General features: G+C 41.6%; 1 protein-coding gene and 1 long non-coding RNA gene across 5 annotated transcripts in view; one reads left to right on the top strand and one right to left on the bottom strand.

Moving 5' to 3' along the window:
• LUZP2 (leucine zipper protein 2) overlaps positions 1–13,228 on the top strand; it is a 592,171-nt gene that overhangs the window by 452,968 nt on the left and 125,975 nt on the right. The window lies entirely within an intron of this gene.
• Positions 1,893–7,567, bottom strand: LOC133377160 (uncharacterized). The gene is made up of 2 exons (XR_009760629.1): positions 7,112–7,567; positions 1,893–5,577 (listed from the first exon to the last, which is right to left on the bottom strand). It is a non-coding gene; the product is annotated as an uncharacterized LOC133377160 (long non-coding RNA).

Raw genomic sequence — 13,228 nt, 5'->3', positions numbered from 1 at the left:
CATTCAGCTTCTTTGAATGTCCACGAGTTCTAGTATTATGAGAGAGGGAGAAGAACTTTTCTCTATCCACTTTCTCAATGCCATGCATAATTTTATACACTTCTATCATGTCTCCTCTGACCCGCCTTTTCTCTAAACTAAAAAGCCCCAAATGCTGCAACCTTTCCTCGTAAGGGAGTCGCTCCATCCCCTTGATCATTCTGGTTGCCCTCTTCTGAACCTTTCCCAACTCTATAATATCCTTTTTGAGATGAGGCGACCAGAACTTTACACAGTATTCCAAATGCGGCTGCACCATAGATTTATACAACGGCATTATGATATCGGCTGTTTTATTTTCAATACCTTTCCTAATTATCCCTAGCATGGAATTTGCCGTTTTCACAGCTGCCGCACACTGGGTTGACATTTTCATCGTGCTGTCCACTACAACCCCGAGGTCTCTCTCCTGGTCGGTCACCGCCAGTTCAGACTCCATGAGCGTATATGTGAAATTCAGATTTTTTGCTCCAATATGCATAATTTTACCCTTGTTTATATTGAATTGCATTTGCCATTTTTCCACCCATTCACTCAGTTTGGAGAGGTCTTTTTGGAGCTCTTCGCAATCCCTTTTTGTTTTAACAACCCTGAACAATTTAGTGTCGTCAGCAAACTTGGCCACTTCACTGCTCACTCCTAATTCTAGGTCATTAATGAACAAGTTGAAAAGTACAGGTCCCAATACCGATCCTTGAGGGACTCCACTTTCTACAGCCCTCCATTGGGAGAACTGTCCATTTATTCCTACTCTCTGCTTTCTGCTTCTTAACCAATTCCTTATCCACAAGAGGACCTCTCCTCTTATTCCATGACTGCTAAGCTTCCTCAGAAGCCTTTGGTGAGGTACCTTGTCAAACCAGGCACCTGGTTGGCCACTGTGAGAACAGGATGCTGGACTAGATGGGCCACTGGCCTGATCCAGCAGGCTCTTCTTATGTTCTTATGTTCTTAATATTTAAGGGGAAAGAATTCCAAAGTGTTGATGCAACAACACTAAAGGTCCACTTCCTATGTTGTGCAGAGCAGACCTCCTGAAGATGGTATCTGCAGGAGGCCTTCACCTGCAGAGTGCAGTGATTAACTGTGTATTTAAAGGGTAAGATGATCTTTCAGGTAGCTTAGTCCCCAGCTGTGTGGAGCTTTGTACACCAAAACTAGAACCTGGAACATAGCCCAGAAGCTAATGAGTAGCCAGTGCAATTCTTTCAGCAGTGGAGTAACATGTTAGCGATAGCTTGCTCCAGTGAGCAGTCGTGCCACCACATTTTGCACCAGCTGCAGTATCCAGACCAACCCAAGGGCAGCCCCACATAGAGCACACTACAGTAAAATCATAGAGTTGGAAGGGGCCTATAAGTCCGTCGCGTCCAACTCCCTGCTCAATACGGGAATCCAGATTAAAGCATGCCTGACAGGTGGTTCTCCAGCTGCCTCTTGAATGCCTACATTGTTGGAGAGCCTGAAGGTTACCAGTGCACGGGCAACAGTGGTCAGGCTACCCGGGTAAGAAACATCTGCAGATGTCTTACCTGCCAAAGCTGATAAAAGACACTCCTAGCCACTGAGGTCACCTGGGACTCTAGTGACAAAGATGAATCCAGTAATACCCTCAGACTATGAACATGCTCTTTCAGAAGAAGTATGGCCCCATCCAAAACAGGCAATTGACCAATTATCTGAACTCAGGAACTACCAACCCATAGCACTTCCATCTTGCTAGGATTCAGACTCAGTTTATTGGTCCTCATCCAGCTCACCACCGAGTCCAGGCACCATTCCAGGCTTGCATAGTGTTGTGGGAAAATAATGTTCGTTTCTCGCTCTGGCTCAAAACAAGACGCTAACAGCAGTTCAGGATAAAACTTAAAAAATAATTTATTAAAAAATAAGCAGCACTCACACCAGCAATTCAGAATGAGTGCGGTCGACCCAGACTGTCTTGTTCCCCCGATATTTATACCCCTTAGTAAACAACTTACAGGAAGCTTACAGTAGGAACTCCATATATGGTAATATTACAGTGTGTTACATTGAACTAGTTCCACCAGTGTATTCCCTGAGTCAGGCTTCCGGCCACAGTACATGAACAGCTTACATTACTAAGATGGTGGATATAGACATCCGTTGTAAGATGGCGGTGCTTAATCAAAACAGTAGATAACTCTCAAGGATGACCCTCAAGGAGGTGCTTTTAGTGTGTCAGAGGAATTAACCCTTAACAATCCCCCCTTAGAACCTCAGCATGCCCACATGCCAGAGGTTCTCCTTCAACCATATTTGGTTTACAGCATTCAAAGTGGCTCACTACTCTGGCCAATACCTTTATTTATATAACATCACATTTCTTTCTTGATTTCATTCTATCCTTCTTTCAACCAAAGTGTGTATTGTACAACCTCCAGTGAACTTCAGCATCCAACAATATATACATTAATGCAAAAAATCAATTATAAGTCCTATTCTTACTTACATCAATTTTCCATGATATGCTATAGCAATAATGGCTTTTCCTAATGGGTGAATTACCTTTATTTACACTATGGCTTCTTCTTATTTTGTAAATACCTTACTGATGTAATCCTGATTAGGAGGCCATTGTGGTCATATGTGCATGCTTCGTGTGAAACTTATAAATACAAACCAATCAAACTTCCCTGCTGGATTCATTTCTACACCCTTAACACAGCCTAACTATTACAATATTTATACAATAGCAGGAACATTAAACATTTACCAGCAAACAGGATAACATAGACAATTACAATATGCCAAATTATAAAATATAACAATAAAAACTTTAAACAAAAGAATTCTATAACACTCAATATTATAATGAAAAATAAAACAATTCCTGTGATCTTGAAACATACTGCAGGGTAGATTGTACACGCTCCATCCTCAGGAGACCAGATGGTCATGTTTAGTGGAAGTTTAATTCATCTGTCCATGGGTTGCTGATGCTAGTCAGAAAAACTTAAATGATGAAAAGAACAATTAATTGCAGCATCTTTCTTTGGACATCTAAAAGGAAAAAAGGTACGGAGACTTTATTTCTCAAAACCCACCTTCCCCCGAGTGACTTTAGAAATGCCTTTTCTTCAACTGGCATGGGCGGAAACTATAACAGCCTTGGAATCCTTCATTGATATGAGTGAGGAGTTCATCCAACAAACACTCTTGATTAAGCTGCTCTTGGAAAACCTCCAAGTCTGATTCCAGCATGTCGGGGTGGGAATTCACCAGATCCTCCAAGCCTTGTCCAAACGGTCTGGAAATTCTCCTGTAGCCCTTACTTAGGAAATCAAACTTGAATCAACGCTGTCCTTTATCAAAAAGCCTTCCTCTTTTAACATTTTGGCCATATCTGCATCTGCGCCAACAGGAAGACACCTGGGAAGGAATTAAGGCTTTTGATTTAAAGTTAGTAGATTCCTTACATATTTCCAATGCCTCTTTCTGCTCATTCTCAGGATATTTTCAGCCAGTGTCGCTAGGTCCTCTAAAGACAATCCTCCTAAGGAAAACAAAGCATCAGGGTCCCATGGTTGAGAGGGCATCTGTTGGATGTAATGTCCTTTTCACACATGCTGCGTGTATCCAGGCCTCCTTTTTCCTTGCTTTAACTGCTATATTGGTGAATACAAGAACTGGAAAAGGTTGAACCCAAGAAATTACTACTTCTCACACATAATTTCCCCCTTTTGCTCATAACAAGGAACATCAGTGGGAAGAGACTGTGCTTCTTTAACCCTAGACTGATTACAATGCTATTCATAAAGTTCATAGAATATAATACAATACACAATATAAATAACCTCGATACCTTTCCCTGAGGACCTTTTTCCTTGGCCTCAGAGATTTACATATCAATTTGGTCATAATTAAAGACAAACCCTATTTCAAACACTCTTTTATAGTTGATCTGGGTGAAATCTTGATTGAGTAGACTGATCACAGCAATGAACATCTGTTTGAGTAGCTTTAGCATGACCCACAAAATCAGTTTGAGTTGCACCAGAAACATTGACAAAATAAGGAAATGGAGAGGCCTGTTTGGACCAAGAGGTGGGGGATGAAAAGGAAACCAGGGCGTATGGCATCTGTAACATTCTCTCAAATTATAAGACCCAGTATAGAACCAATCATTGTTTTGAATGAGGTATGGGAACATGTGTATGATTCATGCATGTTCTCACATAGATAGCCAAACACTAAGTTGTAATGTTATTTTTCCACATTATTATTATTATTATTATTGCACACATCTGTACATACCATACAACCATATATGCCTACCTACCCCCCTTTTTCCATGGCAAAACAGCATACTCAAGCACAAAATTCATAGGGGATATACATATACATGAAAGGAATAACACCCATGGGAACATGCCATCTGCCAGATGGGCAAACACCACCACTTTTCCCCTACCGCTGAATATATTTGGCAAGGATATCAACACTGGGGATGATCTTAAAGGAGGATGTTCTCCCCCCTTTGTGCACTCATACAGATTGCATGGAAAGTACTCTGTACAGCCAAAACAGCTTGGCCTTCAACATTTGAAAACAGATCTTGACTGAAAGAAAAGGAGGGGTGAAACCCTCATGCACCCTTGTGTTTGCACTTTTTGGAACCTTGTACACAGAATGGAGAAAAACAACTTTAAATAACTTAATTCGCTGCCTGGGAATTAAGGAACTACAGTACCAGAAAACAAAACAAATTCAAAACAAAATGTCCTTCTTTAGAAGATAAATGTACCAAAAATAAGAGAAAGGAGCTTTGGAGAAAAATAAAATCTTCCTTAAAATTTTTCTACAGAGGAATACAAAGAGAGAGAGAAAGAAACCAGTACTGGCAATGAGAAAAATATTTTATAGCTATATAATAGACAACATAACCATTAATAAGGCCCTTTTTTGAATCACCAAGGTAAACTTATGCCCATGGATCAGATAGCAGAAAATTTCTTAATTTCTTAACATTATACCAGAGTGACAAAAAAAGGAGCTCCAAAAAGTTTATACATAAAAGTTAAAAAGATATACAAAGACAAATGAGCAAAAACTAAATACTTCAAAAACTATGCCTCCTTTTCAAAGTGCCAAAGGGAGGAGAAAGGAGGAAATTCCCCTCTACACCCATGCAAAAACAAAACAGGCATTGTTAATGTATAAACATTTATCAAACAAGATGGACAAATGAAAAACCCTTAATAACAACGGATTCATATCAGATAATTGGAGGAAATAATTTGGAATTATGACTTCTGTTATGGCTTCTGTGCCTTCCTATGATAGAAAAGTTAAATGTGATACAAGCATGAGCTTTCCCCTTGCAGGTGGCAGCAGAAAATCTTGGGTCAGTCGAGAACTGATTCCTGTAATCAAATTATAACTTACATGCTTAGAAACAAATGCAACCATTCAATAAGCTGCAAGATATAATAGAATCATACCAATTTGTAGTGTCAGGCTGATTTCTAACAGGCTGGGGGGGGGCATCGGCTACGTTTTCCTTTGGCTGTTTATCTTTAAGTTGGGGAAAGGAAGGAGGGGTTGAAATTTTAAAAACACACACAAAAACAAAGCTGCAGTAATAAAAACAACCAGAACTGTAGTGATAAAAGAAAAAGAACTCTGTCATTATAAAACAAAAAATATTCTTCCCCCCCAAGTTAATCCATTAATTTGCTCAAGACATTCCTTAAACATTAATAACATTTACAAACCCCCTAAATTCTTCTTCATTGGTTATGACTTGGCTGAAAAGAACAAGCACAGTTAGTAAATTTAAATATCACTGGAAGAAATGGTAAACTAAAATGGGAGAAATGGTAAACTGAAAGGGTTGAGCTAGCTTAAAGCATGACAAATGTTTTCAATTTGTGTTACTTAAATGTTTTTCAGAATCAATTAAAAAGAATATATAACCATACTGTTTCAAACAGACTAGAGAAAGGAAGGGTTGCTTTTACTCCCAGCCTTGAGTTGGCAACTTTCCCTTCAGAGAGTGGGAGAAAGAGGAGGGGTTGAACAGTTGATATTAACTCGTTCGTTTGCTGTCTCCCTTTTAGTTAACGTTTGCCAATAAAACATTCCTTAAAACCTTTCAAACCTTTGTTTTCTGCAAAATAAGATAAGCAGGAAAAAGTCACTTTTTCTAATCCTTCAACTTAGCTTCTCCAGCCTTTTTTATTTCTTCCATTTTCTCCTATCCTGAGTGGGCAACTGAGTTTTAATCTCCCTGGCCCCCCTTTTTCTCTTTTACTCACTCAAGCCTCGGTTTTAAAAGTCTTTTTCCTTTCCCTCTTTGACCTTCAATACACACACATGTTGCAATTCCTGTTATCTTACTCCTCGGCTGTTTCCCTCCAGCCTGGACAAAACTTTTAAAAACAAAACAGCCTGATATCTTGAAGCAGCTTGGTTTGTTTTCGGAGGAAAAGAGCAGTGAACTAGCAAAAGCAGAAGCTTATGGCTTTAAGACCTTTTTCATTTTCAGGATCCAGCTGTTCAAAACACTGAGCTCTTTCAGATAACCTCGCAAAAAAAAAAAGCATAGGGAGTTTTCTTCAGATGTTTGAATAATGGAATGAATACTGCAGTTTCTCACCTACTGGTGCCCACTACTGTCAAGAAAACATCCAATAGTTCATTCAAACCAGCCCATGAAGGGTTATTCGAACGGACTATTGCTTGGATCCATCTTATCACTGTTTGGGGATCGGTTCGGACTCTAACCCAACAGCCGAATGAGAGGCGGGTGTATTGAACGTTGTTTGAGGGACAAATTCTTTCATACAAGGCCACCCAGCATTTATCAATTATTTGCCTTGGCGCAAGGTCTTGTAAGCGAGGCCTTTAATTCACAGTAATCATATGTCCCACTTTATAGGCCAAATTAGTAGTCATGCACCATTCAGAAACCTTTCCCAACTTCCACACAGAAATGCAGCCTCTTTCTTAGTCTTTTCCAGCCGTACTGGAAGTTATCTATTTTGTTCCGTGCCTGCCACTATTTTCTTAGTCATTTCTAGTCCCACTGGAAATTCTCCTTCCCTACCTTATGGTACCGGTACCCCTTGAAATTCCCGCCTCTTTGCGGTGAGGTCATCCTTATGACGATTCAAGCCCTCTTCCTTATAACCAGAACAAAGCAGGCAACTCTTGCACGAAAGACAAACAAGCCACACCATGCAGTCAAGGTATTCACTCAAAACAAAGCAATTTTTATCAGGGGACAGAATGTTTTAATTCCAAACTGCTGTAAAAATAAAGCCACTTCATAGCCATTTACCCAGAGCCCGTGAAAACGTCACCTTGAGACTCAAAAGATCTCTGTACCGGCTTTTGGGACGGTTCACAGCCTCCTGGATAATTCTGGCAAGCGAGAATCTCCTGGCTGGCTCGCCAAATTGTTGTGGGAAAATAATGTTTGTTTCTCGCTCTGGCTCAAAACAAGACGCTAACAGCAGTTCAGGATAAAACTTAAAAAATAATTTATTAAAAAATAAGCAGCACTCACACCAGCAATTCAGAATGAGTGCAGTCGACCCAGACTGTCTTGTTCCCTTGATATTTATACCCCTTAGTAAACAACTTACAGGAAGCTTACAGTAGGAACTCCATATATGGTAATATTACAGTGTGTTACATTGAACTAGTTCCACCAGTGTATTCCCTGAGTCAGGCTTCTGGCCACAGTACATGAACAGCTTACATTACTAAGATGGCGGATATAGACATCCATTGTAAGATGATAACAGTAGATAACAGTAGATAACAGTAGATAGCTCTCAAGGATGACCCTCAAGGAGGTGCTTTTAGTGTGTCAGAGGAATTAACCCTTAACAATAGCCTCTCCTAATTCAGATGTTGCAGAGAAATACAGCTGAGTATCATCAGCATTCTGCTGACACCTCACCCCAAATCTCCTGACGACCACTCCCAAGGGCTTCATATGAATATTAAACAGCATCAGCAACAAGATAGTACCCTGCAGCACACCAAAGCACAACTGCCTGTCATGAGCCATGCTGGGAGGGGGCGGATAGATGTGGGCAAAACAGATGATGAGGACTGGGACTGGGAACCCACAGAGGGGGGAAGCAGCAGGGTGGGCTCACATGATACCCCAACCCTGGTCTTTGACAGCACCAACTGGACACACCACTGCCACCACCACCAGAGACTCGGCCTTGCACACCAGACGTTTCCCAGCTGAGCACTGCCCAGCTTCCCATACCCAAACTGACAGTTAGCAGGGGAAGTTGAGACCAAACCACCTTCACCCTGGGCTTGGAGGCACCTGAGACGGGAAGTTCCACAGACTGAGCTGAGGTGGAGTCTTTGTTTGTGTGCATGATCCAAGCCTACTTAAGTGGACTCAGGGGGTGGGGATCCAGTTGCTCAGTCAATGTCTTAGAGTCACAAAGTGATGCTTAGTCGCAGTTAGAGCAGAGCTGAGTGTGACGTTCCCTCCTTTGGCTCCCCCTGTCAGGTTCCCACCTGCTTGTGGCTACCCCCTTTCACTAAGCGCCACCTCAGGACACCAACAGTCAGGATCGTTGTTTTTATTTTTTCTCACTCCGCTCTAGCACAGATCTCACAAGATCCCACTGCTAGGCAGCACCACCAGTCACTCCCTGTAAACAATACTGCTAGAGACTTTGCCTCAGTCTCTCTATAGCTTGTTATTTTGTGTCTGGGTGCCCTTGCTGTCCACAACCCTCTTGTATCTTTGTCTATAAAGCATACAATCCTGGGTTGCTCTGGATACTCAATGTAGTTACAATATCTCCCTTCACCACTGCCACCATATGATACAGTTTCCCTTCAGCCTTGGTAATTACCCTGCCCTCCCTTCTGGTCTGTGTATTCCCAGCCAAGGATCAGGCTTTTGGTAAACCAATAAAAGTATTTATTTGATAACACCAGGAAATAACAAGATTACTTTAGGAATGTTTAACAAGCGTATGGTTTCATATAGTGTCACTCTTTATGTTTCTGGTCATATATATACTGTCTAAATATCAGCCAAATATAATCCAACCCTCCCTCAGAACTCTGCCAACCAACCCATCCAAATAACTCTCCACTAACGACTCTCCAACAACTCTCACCAACCCACCTCCTCTCCACTGTCATCCTCCCATTTATACCTTCAGCCATTCAAACACTCAGCCAATCATCATCCAGCATTCTCCAGCCTTCCAACCCATGCTCTCCCCCCTCTCATTCAATTCACTTACCATATATCCCTTAATAAACCCGCACTTACCATATTTACAGGTTTTAACATATAAGGACATCACACTGAGCTCGTAGAAAGAGTAGCTAGGTTAATGAGGCAAACTGCCTTGGATGTATCTATTACTTTAATAATAAGAGAAAAAGTCACACCTGAGTCTTAGTCTGAATCTTTTGACTTTGGGCAAGACACTGCCAGGGGCCCAAAAAACAATCATCCAATACTATTCTCTGAAAACACCCCTAGAATAGGGTCAGAGTCACTGTAAAACAGTGCGTCTGATACTCACCTCACCAAGTCGGCTCAGAATAATACCATGATTAATGGTATCAAAAGCCACTGAGAGATCAAGTAAGAATAACAGGGTCACGCACACACACCCCGTCCTTCTCCCAATAAAGGTCACCCATCAGGGTGACCAAGGCTGATTCAATCCCATAACCAGGCCTGAATCCACATTGGAATGGGTCAAGATGATGATGATGATGATGATGATTTACATTTGTATACCGCCCCATAGCCGAAGCTCTCTGGATGGTTTACAACAATTAGAAACATTAAAAACAAATATACAAATTTAAAAACACTTTTTAAAAAACATTTTAAGAACACATGCTAAAATGCCTGAGAGAAGAGGGAAATCTTGACCTGGCACTGAAAAGATAACAATGTTGGCGCCAGGCACACCTCATCAGAGAGATCATTCCATAATTTGGGGGTCTCCACTGAGAAAGCCCTCTCCCTTGTTGCCAGCCTCCAGCTTCCCTCGGAGTAGACACCCAGAGGACAGCCTTTGATGTTGAGCGGTAGTGTAAGGGTGAGTTCATGTGAGGAGAGGCGTTCCATCAGGTATTGTGGTCCCAAGCCATGTAAGGCTTTATAGGTTAAAACCAGCACTTTGAATTGAGCTCTGAAACATACAGGCAGCCAATGCAAGCGGGCCAGAATCGGTTTTATATGTTCGAACCATCCGGTCCCTGTTACCAATTTGGCCACTGCAGTTTGCACAAGCTGCAGTTTTTGAACCGTCTTCAAAGGCAGCCCCACGTAGAGTGCATTGCAGTAATCTAATCTGGAGGTTACCAGAGCATGGACAACTGAAGCCAGGTTATCCCTGTCCAGATAGGGACGTAGTTGGGCCACCAACCGAAGTTGGTAGAAGGCACTCCGTGCCACTGAGGCTACCTCAGCCTCAAGTGACAGAGATGATTCTAGGAGAACCCTCAAGCTACTAACCTGCTCCTTCAGGGGGAGTGCAACCCCATCCAGGACAGGTTTACCAAGAGGGGGAGGTGCAGGGAGTTCAGAGGGGGTTGCGTGTAATGGCAGAGCCAATCAGACACTCCTGCCACTGCACTGCTGCCTCTTGGGAAGTGGCAGGAACGCTTGCTGTCTTGAAGCCAGGTGCACAACACCACCCTGTCTCACTACCACACTGACTCCCAAAGCTATTAAAATAGTATAAAGTTTTTAAAAATTGCATACAGACTCATAATTAATGATGAACAGAACACATTAAGAAGGAAAACAAAAGAGAAAATATATTCTGTCTGAAAACATGTGTGCCCTGAACCAGTTTTAATCATGCTTTATGAAGATATTTAAGCATGACAGGGTGCATCAGAATGTGGATAGAGATGTGCCTTAAATTGTGCATCCAACTGAAAGTAATGCAGCATGGATAGATGGCATCCATACTCAGAAAAGCATTTCAATGTGCATTTTTGTGCATATCCAATTTAAGTCTGCCGTTTTTATTCTACCTGTGATGTACCTAGAAACCTATTTTGGCATGTAAATCTTAACTAAAGTGGGTTAGGATCACAGCATACATGCAACTATTCACAGAGCTATATCAAAGGATAGAATTTGTATTTTTCATTTGCACTGGAGAATTTGGAATTAATGAAGCTAGCTGTGCATAATGAACACATAAAGAAATCTCATGAGGAAAGAATCCCCAAAAGTATTTGAAACTATTGTTCACCCCCAGGCTACAGTATGATCAAAACAGACTTTACCGCAGCCCATTAAGCATGCAGCAGTGCTTCTGGAGTCATTAATGTGCTCATCAAGACAACATATGAAACAATACTCTTGTAAAAAGTCTAACTCACAGCTGGTAAATGTATTGTCAACATCTGTTTAATGTCCTAAAAGGTTAGTAGCCTACTCACACAATCATCCTGAAGTGAGTAAATCTATCTGATTTAGTGATTAAACCAACACTGTAGATCTAAAATCAGCTATCCTATCTCTGCTGCCACTGCTGTGGGGTTGGATTCCACAGTTCACTATTAAGGCCAAGGAGCTATTGCACAGATCAAAGTCACTAGTATGGTTACTTGCGTAGCAGAGGAGCTGTCTAACCAAAGAGCCACAGAAAACTAGGAATTGACCAGAATGTGGTGCTGCACCCAAAACTGCATCTGTCAAGCTCTTCCTAGAACATTGGCAGACCCTGATTCAGAGCACACACAGATTCTTATTTTTTTTACACCTCCTGAATCAGGCTGAGCAATGAGAGACTCATGCTGACATGTGTGCACTGCACTTCCTGTCTGGGCTCCCCCTTGGACTTGTCGTCATCTTTTTCCTGGGGTCTTGGTGATGATTGTAGAGAACCTGAATATCAAGATGTAGTCAGAGCACATTCATTTCTTCAAAACTGTAGTTTCCCAGAGTTGGACATTGTTTTGGGAGATGGTCTCAGGGTGTTTATTAAGGTTTGCTGACCAAGATTCATGTATATGGTCGGATCAGCAACGGGGTCATTCTCCAAGCAGAAAGTTGTATCTAGTTCAGGCTCCAGTCTACTCCTGACATGAAGATGCAGGGCATGGCACCCAGAGATTTTCAGTGTATCTGTAATTGCTTGAAATACACTGGCAGTGGATTGCCTTTTGTATTGAGTAAGATTTCAGGTGTGTTCCACAGCTGGTGACAGAATGGGTAGGCAAGTGGGGGCAGGGATAAAGGTAGCTAAAGCTCCCAACTGTCTTGTCTCCTGAAGCAGTGTTGACTTTAAAAGCAGCGGACCATTCTTCAGGTTGCAATGTAGTAACCTCGCTTGTGACCCTTATCAGATCTAGCATAAGCCTTCCCAGCCAGTCTTTCAAGCCCTTTTTCTTTTCCTACCTTCAAACCTCCCCTTGCAATGGCCGCAGTAGCTTTCTTTGCATCTTGCATTGCTTGGAAGTGCTTCAGACCCAGCCACTTCCACAAGACATTTCCTTATGTGCAACATCAAAGAAACCTGATGAAATGGGAAAGTGGCCTTCTAAACATCAAATAGTATAATTGTCATGCCCCTGGCCTTACATGGATGGCAAAAGCCTTACCTTCTGAGACTGGTTCTTCTACATAGCACTTTAGGGTAACCATAAGATCACCCTATATATAATAGGCAAGAATCTGTGCCAGGGCTACAAGTAGCCACTGAGAAGTTCTGGTTCATGAAACCCCTAACAGCAGTAGGTAATACTCTATCTAACCCACAATTTCACTGAGGATCAATGCAGCATATGGATGAAGAGATAAAATATGACTGAATCTGGTGCTCAGAAGCTTCATTAAAAGCGCAAAGTGTACATTTGTATGCTGTGTCTGGGGTTTCAAGTATCACTCTTATGTTCTTTTCTGTTTTTGAAGAAAAAATGAAAATTTAATACAACCTTGAGGGGGGAAATGAGAAAAATCCAATTTTTCATGACTGATTACCAATTTCAGGTTATGAAATTCTAAGGCAATAGGTTATTTTCTCCTAGAAAAATCATTCTGGATGAGGAAGAGGTTTGGTAAAGAGTCTTGTTGATAATGGCAGGAGGTTTTTTCTTTAAAAAAGCACCTGCGAGTTTTGAAGTCCTTTGTTTACCTGTTCAGAATTAAATAGGCTTCAGTACTTATTCCTGCAAACAATATGCTAACAGC

This window comes from Rhineura floridana, chromosome 2, assembly GCF_030035675.1.
Source record: "Rhineura floridana isolate rRhiFlo1 chromosome 2, rRhiFlo1.hap2, whole genome shotgun sequence".
Taxonomy (NCBI): domain Eukaryota; kingdom Metazoa; phylum Chordata; class Lepidosauria; order Squamata; family Rhineuridae; genus Rhineura; species Rhineura floridana.
Note: the sequence above shows the minus strand (reverse complement) of the source record. Positions and strands in the feature narration are given on the sequence as shown.